Source organism: Squalius cephalus (genome assembly GCF_949319135.1).
Source record: "Squalius cephalus genome assembly, chromosome: 3".
NCBI classification, from domain to species: domain Eukaryota; kingdom Metazoa; phylum Chordata; class Actinopteri; order Cypriniformes; family Leuciscidae; genus Squalius; species Squalius cephalus.
In genome coordinates, this window is record NC_137124.1 from 23,959,508 (window position 1) to 23,973,458 (window position 13,951).

The 13,951-nt window shown below is 39.1% G+C and overlaps 1 protein-coding gene across 2 annotated transcripts in view; it reads right to left on the bottom strand.

Moving 5' to 3' along the window:
- Positions 1-13,951, bottom strand: part of nfatc3a (nuclear factor of activated T cells 3a) — an 81,323-nt gene that overhangs the window by 55,537 nt on the left and 11,835 nt on the right. The window lies entirely within an intron of this gene.

The window sequence follows — 13,951 nt, forward strand, 5'->3', positions numbered from 1 at the left end:
ATTAGAAACACAATTGTTTGGGGAAATTTCTGAAATGATTAAAAACAGCACAAGCAAATTCTACAGTTTTAGGGACATTAGGGCCTGAAAACCAGAACTATGGTACTCAGTACCAGCATAGACAGGAAGTGAGCATGAAAGAAGTCACTCACAGAAACTGCATAACGTTTACCGAAGTTTACAGTGTAATTGCTTGCATAACTAACACATAAATAATTACTGTCTATTGAGGCACTTCAAGGTCTGCGTCTGTCTGCTGATAAGGGAGATGAAAGAGAACAGGCTATTTTCTCTCCTCTCTCTCTCTCTCTCCTTTATAGGACTGCTGTTCTGATAGCCTTGAAAAGGAAAGACTTGGGCTAGTTGCAAACAAGCCACTGGGGAATCTGCAGACACTACAACACTAGCAACAGGTTAACAATAAGAGTGTTATAGCACAAACGGTACTGATATCTCAGTATCCGCGCAAGGGGAAGGGGTAAGAAGAACAGAGAGAGAGAGAGAGAGAGAGAGAGAGAGAGAGAGAGAGAGAGAGAGAGAGAGAGAGAGAGAGAGAGAGAGAGAGAGAGAGAGAGAGAGAGAGAGAGAGAGAGAGAGAGAGAGAGAGAGAGAGAGAGAGAGAGATCCATAGAGTCTGATCCATTGAGTCTGATCCATTTAGAAGCGGATATAATGAGACAGAGAGCCAGTGGGTTAGTCAATGGGGAGAATTTTGGGTGGGGTGACAGATGGGCTCAAATCCAGAGAGGAATAACCCATGCACATGTCATCTATCTCAGGACGTGCGCAAAAAACACACGGGAAACAAATTCGCACATAGGCGTATGCTTTGGCCTGTCACCACATAGAGACCGACCTTATTAATAACGCCAGCTCGCACACACACACGCACACAGATGGCTATTATGCTCTAATACTGTACAGACACACACCCACAGAGCATATTGTGCCTGTGGTCTATTAAAGGTTATTGATGAGCTTCCAGTGACTGGGCAGAGGGAGCCTGACAGGGCCAGACAGCAGTGAGCAGTCAGTGAGATGTGTTTCTACAAGCAGCATTCAGCCCTACAGAGTCAAAGAAACAGCGTTGCGGTTTCACAATGCAACGCAATCAGGTCTTGTTAAATATTATCTTGATTCCCCACTGGTATGCTGCTTTGGGAGAAAAGCATTAGCTTAATACATGCATGTAATGACTGTAAATTAAGTCATCATGACCTTTCTCTCACTCTTTCTCTCTATTCTCTTTTGACTGACTCAGTTTTATTTTTCTCTCTTTTATGTTTTTCTACCCCATTTCTCATCTCTCTATTTTTACCCCTCACCATCTGATCAATTTATTTATAGATGCTCCACACACTCACTGTCATAAGACATGCCTATTTGTGATGACAGAGCTAGACAGACAGGAAGGGGGACAAACCTACGTGTCACACAAGACTCAACATGCCAATCCAACTGTGAACTCTGACCCCGCGGGAAACAGACCACTGGGGGTTCAGTCTTTCAATCTGACACACACACTGCGGTATAAGTACTAAAACATGTTCAGAATAACATTCTACTACAGCGATCTTCCAATCCAAGAGATAATCGGCAAAGGCAAAATCCATGTTTTCTTTTACCCACAATTTCACTCTGAAATTCATTAATGCTGGAAAGGAGGCTTTGATTAATCCACCATACGCTGGCTGCCAGTTCATTAGCATAACACTATGAATAAATGCAATGGTCATGGAGGGATAAAATAAAGAAGAAAAAAGGCACTAAAAGCTTTGAGTATTGGGAGCAGTGGAAAAGCAGGCTGATGATTTGAGTCTGATAAGGCTCAGTTCGGACATGTAAAGAGATGCTTGAGACACGTATTGTAATGCTATGGGTATGCTTCAATATAAAATGGACATAGAAATAAATTTTTATTTAGTTGTAAGTGATTCAGCCACTAAAATGCCCCACAGAGTGCTGGATCATTTGGCTTTCACCAGGTCCTGTTTCATCAGAAATTTGTCGTCATTCAATCCTTTCTATAGCCAAGCCAATCAGTATAAAATATTTTGGTTTTGTAATAATAATAATAATAATAATAATAATAATAATAATAATAATAATAATAATAATAATAATAATAATAATAATAATAATAATAATAATAATAATGACGACGACGACGACGACGACAACAACAACAACAACAACAACAACAACAACAACAACAACAACAACAACAACAACAACAACAACAATAGGGTAACACTTCACTAACACTTTTATTTTTAATACATCAATTATGCCTTTTAATGCACCTTATAATACATTGTGTGATCTCAGCAATAATTATAACCACAGTTACAAAACATTACAATAGTCTATTAATTGAACACCTTTGTAGAAAGTATAATGCATTAAAAAACATGACAATCATCCAATTTCAGATGACAGAAGTGTCCCCGTTTATGACCTATATGATCTGAAACAGAAAATGTCCAGTGTGCAAGTGGTGAGATGGTCCCTACCCTGCACAACTACCTCTCCAAGAACGGCTCGTTCCCCAAAAGACCTTTCAGACTCCCTAGCGGAGCTAATGAATATCATGATGAAAGCAGTATGGCCATCCACTGGCCCTCAGCTCACATGATAAAGATAAATACTGTAATGTGATTGTGACATCTGCATCATCTAAAGTGGAAAAGTGTGGAAAACCAGCAGCGATTACTGCAAGTGCTCTGGATTTATTCCTGTGATGGCAAATGATAAATTATTATCAAACAGCCGCTTAATATTTCTGTAAAAACCATGATGCCTTTTTTCAGGATTATTTGCTGAATCGAAAGTTAATCAAAAGAACACGATTTATTTGAAATAGATGTTGTACAAAAGTTGTATAATCTTTTGTTAAATGTATTTACAGAACCTCTCAATCAATTTAGTGTATCCTTGCTGAATAAAAGTATTAATATCTTTAAAAAAAAAAAAACTTCCTGACCCCAAACTTTGTCGTATTTTATTTGTGTGCAGTACAAATACATTGCATACATGAAGATGATCGTTGCCTTGCACGCACACACACACACACACACAAAATGGGGGGAAACTGCAAAAGTGTAGTATCATGACTAATATGGCTAATATGGCTAATATGGAGTCTCAGTGTTGCCTGCTGTTCAGATCCACATCAGACTGGCTATCTGGTTAAATAAAGAGCCCTAAGAGGCTTTGCTGTTCCTAAGCTAATAATAGTGGGAAATCGCTGCAGTGCGCTGAGAAGCACTCAATGCCTTGCCCAGTCTGTGACACTCCTAATACACAGGCTTTCACCAATAAAGTCACCCAGAGGTGAGTCCAACTGTCCCTACCTGCTGCAGTGTGTTTGTGTGCATGTTGTCTGGTTTAAGACATCAATATCAGAAACAGGATTGAAAGGGAAATCATGTCAGCACATAAAAGTAGGGCTGCACGATGTATAGTTTTAACATCAATATCACGATGTGCACATACGCAATAGTCACATCGCAGGATGTGCGATGTCAAGTATAGGGAAGTCACGGTACTAAAATTCCAGTAGTTGGTACCAGTGATGCGCGGGTTGATCCAAAATGAGCGGGTGCCTGCGGTCACCCGCGGTTACCCACGGTTACGAGTCATCCAAAAATATTTTTAATGATATTTGGGTCGCGGTCGGTCGGGTCGTTTGAAATAAAGATGCCAATTAAACCTTTGTAATTTATATAGTACTAGACACAATTTTCTATGAAATACATAGGCCTACACTTTATTGGCTGAATAATTGGCACGAAGATGACGCACGAGCTCAGTCTGCAGGTAGAGATGGAGGCGGCAAGAGAAAAGGTGAAGACTGGGGAGTGGAAGCTCCCCAAATACACAAAAAGAAAGAGCAAAGTGTGGGAGACATTTGCCGAAATAATGAAAGATGATGACCAAAGTGCTGGCTTTGTCATGTGTACTTCTTGCGATGCTATTTAAACATTTGATAACCACAAAACTGGCACGACCAACCAGGCACGGCGCCAGGATTCCAGTTTTGGATGGGCCAGACCAGTTGTGGGTGGGCCTTAAATTAAAAACGTTAAATAAAAAAATAAAAAACGTTATCCAATCACTGCTTAACCTAATAAAAAAATGTTGACTAATATAGCCTACTGTTATATTATCTGTGCGTATACATAATATAGATTTTAATAGCTTGATGCTCTTTAAATATTTTGTTGCATTGTTAAAAGTAAATCCACGATCGCTCTCCATGGTTCTGACAAAAGAAGAGCGCTTTCGAATCTCCATTACGCATCATACGCATCATACCTGGGCTGCATTTTCCGATAACATTGTCTCTTAGCGCGCTACGAAGACTCTTAAGGTATAACTTAACTAAAGGTATACTACCACTAAAGGTATATCATTAGGCGTCTTCAGGGCTATCATCCACTCGCGAGGCAGAGGCGCTGAAAGGCTGAGGCGCTGAAAGGCTGAGGCGCTGGCACCCTCCTAGCAACGGTGCTGTTTTTGGTAAAACATGATTTTGACAACTTCATTAAGTTTTGTTTTATAGAAAACTCTTTTTAAAATATTTTCGTTTTGTATAAAATGTATCTTAATTTTGATCAATGTTTTATCAATCAATTGTCCATATTTAATAAATAAGAAGCAAATATATAGCAGACAATGTAATAAGGCGCCGGCACGATCACTTGCATTGCATGTGAACTGGAGGGCGCCGAAACTCAGCTTGTGCCTCACAGATTTGAGAAATATAGGCTATATATTACAGAAAGCTTGAAATGTCTACTTTTAAAGGAAAATATTCAAACCAAAATAAATAGGCTACTCTCTGATTATGTAATCCATATGAAATGTGCATTTCTCTCTGGAGTTCATGGCGAGTCCGCAATCTCCGCATCGTCAACTTCATCTTTGCAGCGACACAGAAAACACCAGTTTATTACTAAACAATTAAATGTCTCCTTGCTAATTTAGACACATTCATAATCATTACTTTAACTGGTTCTTTGTGGCAAGCTTTATGCGTGCGGTCATAACGCTTATTATCCTGTAGGCTATAGCCTATTTAAGTAATTAAATTAATATAAAGGGGCGATTTGTCCACGAATGGCTTAAATGAACAACTACTAGTCGACTAGAAAAAAAAAATTAGCCGGAGGCAGCCCTTATTTCACATATTTTCGAACCAGCAGGCCATTCTGGGTTGATCGAGCGACCCTACGGAATGAGTGAGCGGGGCGGAATATTCAGAAATGCGCTCTCCGCTCACGAGCTCTGATCGGAACAAACCCGAACCTCACTGTCTGCTGAACTTGCGCAGAAACATCAAAATAGGCATAGCCAGCTTTTTAAAATTGTTTTTAAAACTAAACATTTAGACTATTTTAGTACAAATTATGAGCTTATTGACGATTTTTTATAATTCTTGACAAAATTAGAATATATTAAGTTATATTACGACGCTACGATGAGCATTTACTACTTTTAAAAAATGCGGGTCAGGAAGCGGGTCGGGTACAATATTTTCTTTTTCCTTTTTTGCGGTCCGAGTTGCGGGTGGGTTAGTTGAAAACGTCGGTTGGGTGCGGTTTGTTTATACATTGACCCGCGCATCACTGGTCAGTACCGATACCCTTAAAATTGTACGGTTCTCTGTACCAATTTCGGTACCTCAGCAAAATCTGTTGGAACTATTTTTCTATTTTATTTAACTATTTGAAAAAATATTAAATTCAATTCAATGACTTTATTTATGACGGTAATCATAAGTAAATGATACATACAAGCATTAAAGGCTACATGCTGTTTAAAAATAAATATTGCTTATAAAAAAAATCCCATGGAGACGTAGCTAAATCTACTGTACAGTAGCCTAATTATTTCTGTCAATTTCTTCAAGTTAAACCAAACTTTTATTTTGATGGGTTGCCGTGAAGACCTTTGAGTTTCTGTGTGTGTATGATATGACGATAGTTTTTTCTCAAATTAAATGGTAAAATGCTCATGAAGTGAGAGTGGTTCTGGAGATGAATTTCATCATGTCCTCATATCGTGAGGCAGCAGAGACTGAAAACAGCGCGAGCGTCACTCGTGCTTCAGTGTGTGTGTGTGTGTGTGTGTGAGGTAAATGAAACCGCGCGTCAGTGCCATTCATTCACACAGAGACAAGCAGAACATGCTGGGTTAATATTTAAATAGTATTTTTGCAGTTTAAAGGAGCTGTATGTAAGAAATGTATTTCAATTAATCATAAAATGGCCCTGATATGTCACTAGACATTAAGAAATCATGTTCATTTCAAATACTTATATCGCTGACAACAGTAGTACGGCCAGGATATTGTCATTTAAAAAGTGAACTTGCAGCCCTCAACTGATGTTGATGTTGTCATCTTGTGTTTTGGCCTGAAGCCCCACCCTCCACCTATCTACCAATCACAAAGTCAGAAGTGTTTCGGCATCCGGGTTGCCAGGTCTGCTGCTCTTACCACAGCTGCAGCTCCTTGTAGCAGCCTACGTTCCTGCTGGATCCTGCAGCATATCTGGCAACCTCGAGTCAGGGGGGAAGGGGGAGCGGATACACTGCTCTACAGTAATTTGAAAGTGATTGCAGTACCAGTTTTGGCCACAATCTTACATACAGCTCCTTTAATATACACAGACACTATATATATATATTGTGGTATATATCGGCTACAGACAGTGCTCCAAGTAAAAAAGTTAGTCTGGAGCCCCGTGCTTAGATAAAAACATGGAAGCGACTTAAAGGGTTACTTCAGGATTTAGCATTAAGCTTTGTATTAGTAGAAAACCTGTAGTATTTTCGAATTACCATGCTTTCCACCCTCATATCCCCCTGAGACAAGAGATTTATGTATTTTTTGTCTGGAAAAAATCCTCCGATGACGCAAAAATCGTCATTTTGCGTCATCGGAGGATTTTCTGGACAGAGGCTGAAGACTACAGCCAGTAGATGGCGTTGTTCCGCATGTTTTCAGCCCGCCCATACAGGGTGGGATCTCACTCACAGAATGTACACAGTGTCACTGTCAGCCTCTTTCTTTGGAAGCTAAGCTAGCAGGCTCTTGTTCTGTGGAGAAAGCTGAATAGTAGGAGAAAGCTGAGTAAGTAACCATCCTCCTTTTCCCGGACTTGTCCGGCGGGCGAGATCGTTCAAAATGTCCGGGATTCAGCTTTTGCTTTCTGCGGTCGCCATTCATTGTTTACATGCACACCTTTCAATCTAACTGAATTCATTCCGATTGGTGAATGTGAATGTAGTGTTTACATGAACGCTAAACAAGTGATGGGTTGATGTGCGTTTTACCATTGCTAAGAAAAATTCCCGCTCCTCCGTGAGAGATGCGAGACCCGGCGCGTCTCAGTAATGACGCCACCGCCCTCGCGCTGTTCTCCCGCGGCCGTCAGCCTCGTCCTGCTCGCCACAGTAAGCATGATGAATGGCCACTGTAGAACGCAAAAGCCGAATCCCGGACATTTTGTACGATCTCTAAATCCCTCGCAAACTCATCACGTAGGCTAGCTTTGTTGTTTACAACTGCGCACTCTTACCGGTAGGCGTGGCCTCCTAAGGCAGCGAAGCAAGTGCATTCTGGGAGTTGTTGTCTTTCATCCACATAAGCCAAAAATACATTTTCTGGCTTTTCTCAGTCTAGAAAGCTCCAAATTCAAAAATTTCTTCACATTTCTTCTACTTAAATGACCTATTTTAAATACACATTCATCTTCCCAGAGGTGAAGTATCCCTTTAAAGCAGCGGCCTATTAGTGGGTACCGAATATACCCGGTACTACAGAAATGCTGGTATCATCACATTTTCAAGTACCGGTACTTTGACAACACTACAATAACGTGTGTTGTATAAACAGTAATCTGAGTCAGTTGGAGAGAAGAAGAGACGTTTCACTCATACCTTCATAGTCCAAAGAGTCCATTCAGGAAAAACTTGATAGTACAGTCAGCAATATATGGCCAATTGATGCCCTTGATTAATTGCCCCCAATTCTGATTAGTTGCCTATATCCGTTTTTTGGACCGTCCGTTCTTTCAATTGTGACCCATATCCGATTCATGCGTTTACACTTGGCATAGTATCTGAAACATCGAACACAGCACAGATGGACAAACGCGAAATATGCTTGATGCTATCTTTGCGATATATGCGAAGTTCGCCAAACATCACAAAGATTTTGATGCAGAGGAGGACGAAACGGGCCAAATCTATAGCACAAATTTAGTAGAAGTAGGATTAGTAGCCTAATGCCTCAGAAAATCCGATCTGCCTGTTTACATGACAGTCGCATTGGCACATATCTGATTTATATCTGATTTATTTCCACATATGAACGAGGCCTGAAACCAATCTCGAAATATATCCGAATGCATGCGTTTTTTTTCCTGTTTACACTGTCATAGCACACTTCCGATCTGTGTCACATGAGCAAAAAAATCGGAATTGGGTCACATTTCACTAACAGTGTAAACGAGGCCTATAATATGAGGATATGCAATGCTAGAGCCTTTATGTTAACTACAGATCACGTGTTGTTCTCGCCAATCAATGACATCGCAAATATGCAACTAAGGACCTTAACCCAGAGTTTAGGAATGTACAGTGTGAAAAGTCCGTTTATGAATACCCAGTATTAATTGTTAACCCAGAGTAAAGTATGATGTGTGAAACATGAAAAAACATTTTTTTTTTATAATAATCCTTTTAGCCAGGGTTTAGATTGACCCTGGGTTAGGTATTTAAAGTGTGAAAAGCCCTAAATTGCAATATCTGTGCTGTGCTTTGACTTTGATGAAGTTTATTGGTTGAGGAATGCACTTACTTCAGGAACTCATTTCGGTTTATTGAGAAGTTACTGCAGGAAAACAGATCACTTAAGGGTGTAACAACATTTAAAGGCATAGTTCACCCAAAAATAAAAATTCTGTCAGGACCACTATCGTCAAATACGATTGACAATTAGCATGCAGTTAGGATTGGCGGTATGGTTCTGTTCTGGGCAAGAACTCCCTGTGCATCCATGCAGCCTAGCATGGATAAGAGCAGGGAGAGCAGCAATAACCCCTTAGGGTAAACAGAACAGAACCAACATGAATGTATTGCAGATATCATTAATTAATTTTAATGCACAACATAATTAGAGAATTTTAGTCTGATTCAGGGGTAATCAGAGTGCCAAATCCTGACTGACGAGAGGAGGAGCTGTGGATGGAGGAGGGAAATGAGCTCCTGAGAAACGCGATAGCTGCTGATAATACTGAAGGAGCTTATATGTACAGTGATAGGCGTCGTATTCCTATAGGTAGACATGGATCAGCTGAGAGTCACGTGACCTGCCAGAACTGACGCTATACGCTTGATTTCTGTCATCATTTACTCACCCTCAAGTTGTTCCAAACCTTTATGAATTTCTTTCTACACAAAAGAAGATATTTTGAAGAATATTGGTAGCCAGACAGTTGATAGGCCCCACTGACTTTCATTTTATGGAAAAATAAATACTATGGAAGTGAATGGGGCCCATCAACTGTTTGGTTACTGACATTCTTCAAAATATCTTCTTTTGTGTTCAGCAGAAGAAAGAAACTCATACAGGTTTGGAACAACTTGAGGGTTAGTAACTGATGACAAAATTTTCATTTTTGGGTGAACTATCCCTTTAACCACTCAAGCCTAATTTGAGAACGTCCTGCTTTCTTCGATTTTCCATTTTGGCTTCATTTTCAAGTCCTGCAATTTTCCTACTTGCACATGATGTTTTGCTTTCCTAGCTTCTCTCCAGAGTCATTTGTTTTGCTGATTCTTTGTGAAAATCATGCAATACCTCAAGAATTAAACCTTAGGCCACCGTGAAAATGTCATAAGCACAAGTACACTGTACTTACATTTTCGACATGAAATACCTTAATTTGAATTTATCCACTGAACCAACAGCCTGCGTGAACTCCTATAAGATATGCATGTACCTGCCTTAAAGAGGGTAAATTCCTGAACTGCTTACACAACGTCCTGACCTGAGTGCTTGTGAGTATCATGCATAGACAAATGGTGCAACCTAATCCGGAATTCCCTATGTAGAACACATTCGCATAAACGAAAGGTTTCTCTTACAGATCAAACATCAGCCTATATTGTACAAATGGCCTTAACCCAAACAAATCATTATAAATAAAATAAAAATGAATGATGAAGACTTTAAATAAGAGCTTTCGCTTGACCGAACAAGCTGCCTCCTAACACAACCTGCTTCTAAGAACTGCTGGCAGAGTGCCGTCACTTCTAAACACTGAGTTCTCTGACGCAAACCGCACAGAGCAGCCCACACCTGTAGCACCGACATCTCTGTAGCGCACAACGAGCCGCTTAAGAACACAATAAGACCCACAGCGGGAGTGTGTGCACACAACTGAGCGATTCTGCCTTTGTCTAAGCTTGCATACGAGTGTGTGCACATATGTGTGTCTAATAGTCGATGTTGGATGCTTATTCAATCAGACCGAGTTGTAAGAGGCTTTTTTTTTTTTTTTTGGTTTGCTTGTGGTAATGAATTCACACAAATTACTTTTCTATTATCTGGTCCATTGAAAATATTCAATAGGTGAATTTATAATAAAAATAACTGTTAGTTGCAACCCTACACAGGTTATCTGTGGGCAGGCTCTATAAATAGGTCCCATAATTTCCCAAACTGATTTTTAGAGTAACAAATAGGGTTTTTTTTTTTTTTAGGTTTTTTTTTTTTTACAAATTAAACCGTAGCTTTAGGAAGTGAAAAAAGATGACTAGTCGTCATTCCAAGAAGCAAGTACATACTGCTTAGTTGTAACAGACCCAAGACTGATGATCACTCTACATATTGCTGTGTGTGTGTGTTTTTTTTTTTTTTTGCCATCGGGTAAGTTGTGTCAAAAGGGAGGCCCACTGCCTTAGACTTTGAAAACCCCTGCTTTAGAAGGCCTTTATTAACCCATGCGCTCTCTGTTTGGGTACCAATAACGTGCATTTGGGAATCCATAAAGTCTGACACGTTTTGTGTTTCATGCGAAGTGTTGCATTGTTATCATTTACATGCATGGAGAGCATTTCAAACTCCATCTCTGCATATGCTGCGAGTTTGGGTTTCTTATAGCATTCATCTGGGAACACAATGTGCATCATTTCACAATATTTGTAACGTAAATCATTTATAAACCTAAGCCAACACAGGAGAATACATCAATATGTGCGAACTGTTGTTCATTGTGATTTCAAAATAAAAGTTTAAACCCTTACTCTGAATTTGCATGTTTTGATGTCCACATGTTCAAGAAATTTAACAAAAGAAAAGAAAAAAAAAATCATAAAGAAGTGACCAAATAATTAAGATTAAGTGTACATTTGGATTAAATGTTGTTTGGCCTATATGAAACAAAGATTTGATCTGCTGTAAAGTGTAACAACAACAATCACGTTGGCGCCATCTGCAGGCATTTGTTATAATACATAATGTACATAAGTTGATTTTTTTACATTATGTATATTACTTAGGGCTGGGCGATATGGCTGAAAACTGTATCACGTTTCATATCGGTTGATATCGATAATTATTGATATTTTTTATGACCTATTTAAAATAATGACCAGGAGAAAAATATATTATATTTAAACATTTTTATTTTAAACTTAACCTTCCTCTGATTATAATCCCCTCAGTTATAAAAGGCAGAAATGTCAACATAACCATGGAAAACTTGAATAATTAAAATGTAAACATAAGTCTAAAATCACAATGAACACTTAACAATTATCTCTTAACATTAAGGTGCAAAATTAAATAATACTTAAGAAATGCTTAATAAAGTGTAATACAATAGTGCAAAGTGTTAAATACAAACATAGAGAAACCGACGACGGTCTTGCATAATTTGCAGACGACATTGGTCTGACTACAGTCAGACTTATAAAATCCAAAAAACTGCCATACTGGCAAGCTGACTTTCCCTGTTTTATCAACAATTTCCTTGCTCGCTGCGGCACTCATTTTCCACTTATCACTCCACGCCGGTTCTGTTACTGAAGAGTCCAACACGAGACAACGATATGGCGCAACCAATCTTGATACTGTTACATGTCTGTCTGTTAGCGTGACACTCCCTACGTTGCTAGGTTACCAGAAAGAGAACGCCTTTGTTCATTCAACCAAACTTGCTTCGCAACCTCTGGTTTCTTCCGACGAAGAAAAAAAATACATTATCGAATGTTTTATAGAATGCATTTTTTATTGATATAAACGCTATACGATTACGCTATTACCAAAATAATCGTTAGTGACAACCCTATTAAATAATGTGTACTTAATATGATATTAAGGAATTTCTACATTTAATCAGAGGCCTTTCTTTCCTTAATAATATTGTATCTTCAAAAAAGAAATTCTGCAATCTTATTTAACTGAAATTGAACAGAATAAAAAAAGTCTTTTTTTTTTTTCTTTCAAGGAGGATTACATCCATTTCTTTGTTTTAGCAACATTCACTAGCTTTTTGCATCCTCTTCCCCGTGCAGGCGAGTCACTGCTGTGGCCCCAGTTCTACAGCCAGTTACATCACCAACAAGCTGCGGATGTCCGCTGTGCTAGGTGATGGAAGCCTAAGCCAACACGAACGTATGTTTGCTTTCTAAATAAAGCTCCCTAATTAAACCATCTCATGCTGTGATAACATTACAGGATAAACAAAGCTCAGCCGGCAGAGGGAACGCCTCAGGTTCATCTAGTCCCAACCTTGTCAATCACTGCCGAAATAGCCAAAGCAATAGAGTTGGTTTCAGATCTTACGTCTGGCCAATAGCTTACAATACCCAGAAATGTAAATAACGGCCTCATGCCTCTCTTTATGAATCATAAACAGTGCTTTTTTGCCTGTTCGTACTGTATCTGAACGGATGATATCCTCTTAGTTCAAAGTGGTTACCAGAGCAAAAAGAATTTAAAAGATTTTGATGAGTTGACAGACAGTCCACTATTTCAGGAACACTTTTGGTTTCACTGCAGCCAAAAAAAGTAAAAAAAAAAATTAAAAAAACAGAGGTAAAAGGAAAAAAGGAATGGGAAACTAAGAAATAGCGCTGCACAGAGCAATGACAATTAAGTTCAATGCAGCCATTTACATGACTGAAAGTATATTTGCTGAGGTGAATCAAAATACACTCATCATCTTAGCCGCCAAAAGTCTCAGAGCCTCATCTGTGATACGCCACAACCACATACAAGACACACACACACACACACACACACACACACACACACACACACACACACACACACACACACACACACACACACACACACACACACACACACACACACACACACACACACACACACACACACACACAACGGCCCGAGGGTAAATTGTGTAACAGTGCCTTTGGGACCAAAAGAAGGGGAAGGAAGTGAAGCGGTGACTCGGAGGAGAACGAGGGACCTTAGGTACAACGCAAACAAGTGTGAGTGAAGGAAAGACTGGTCTAGAAGATTAAATAATCTAGCCTCAGAATCCCATTCATCTTAAATCCAAGTTTGTCCAAAAAGATCATTGGATATAAATGTGAATTTGAGTTAGGGGTGAGCAATATGGCAAAAATATCATATCACGATTTTTTTCAGGAAAATCACAATTCACGATTTTATCACGATTCTTTTTCTCGTTGGTTTTACTATTTTGCAAGTGACTGAGCATTACAGCCAAACTAATGTCCCTATTTTAAAAAACAAAGCCTTTGGTAACAAAATATAAAATAAAAAAGAATGGCAGACATTTAGGCCAAAGTGGCGAAGATAAAAATCTTTGTCATTATTTTATTTGTTATTAAAAATTAAGAACAAAGATACACATTACACATACAAAACTTAATATGCAAAGTG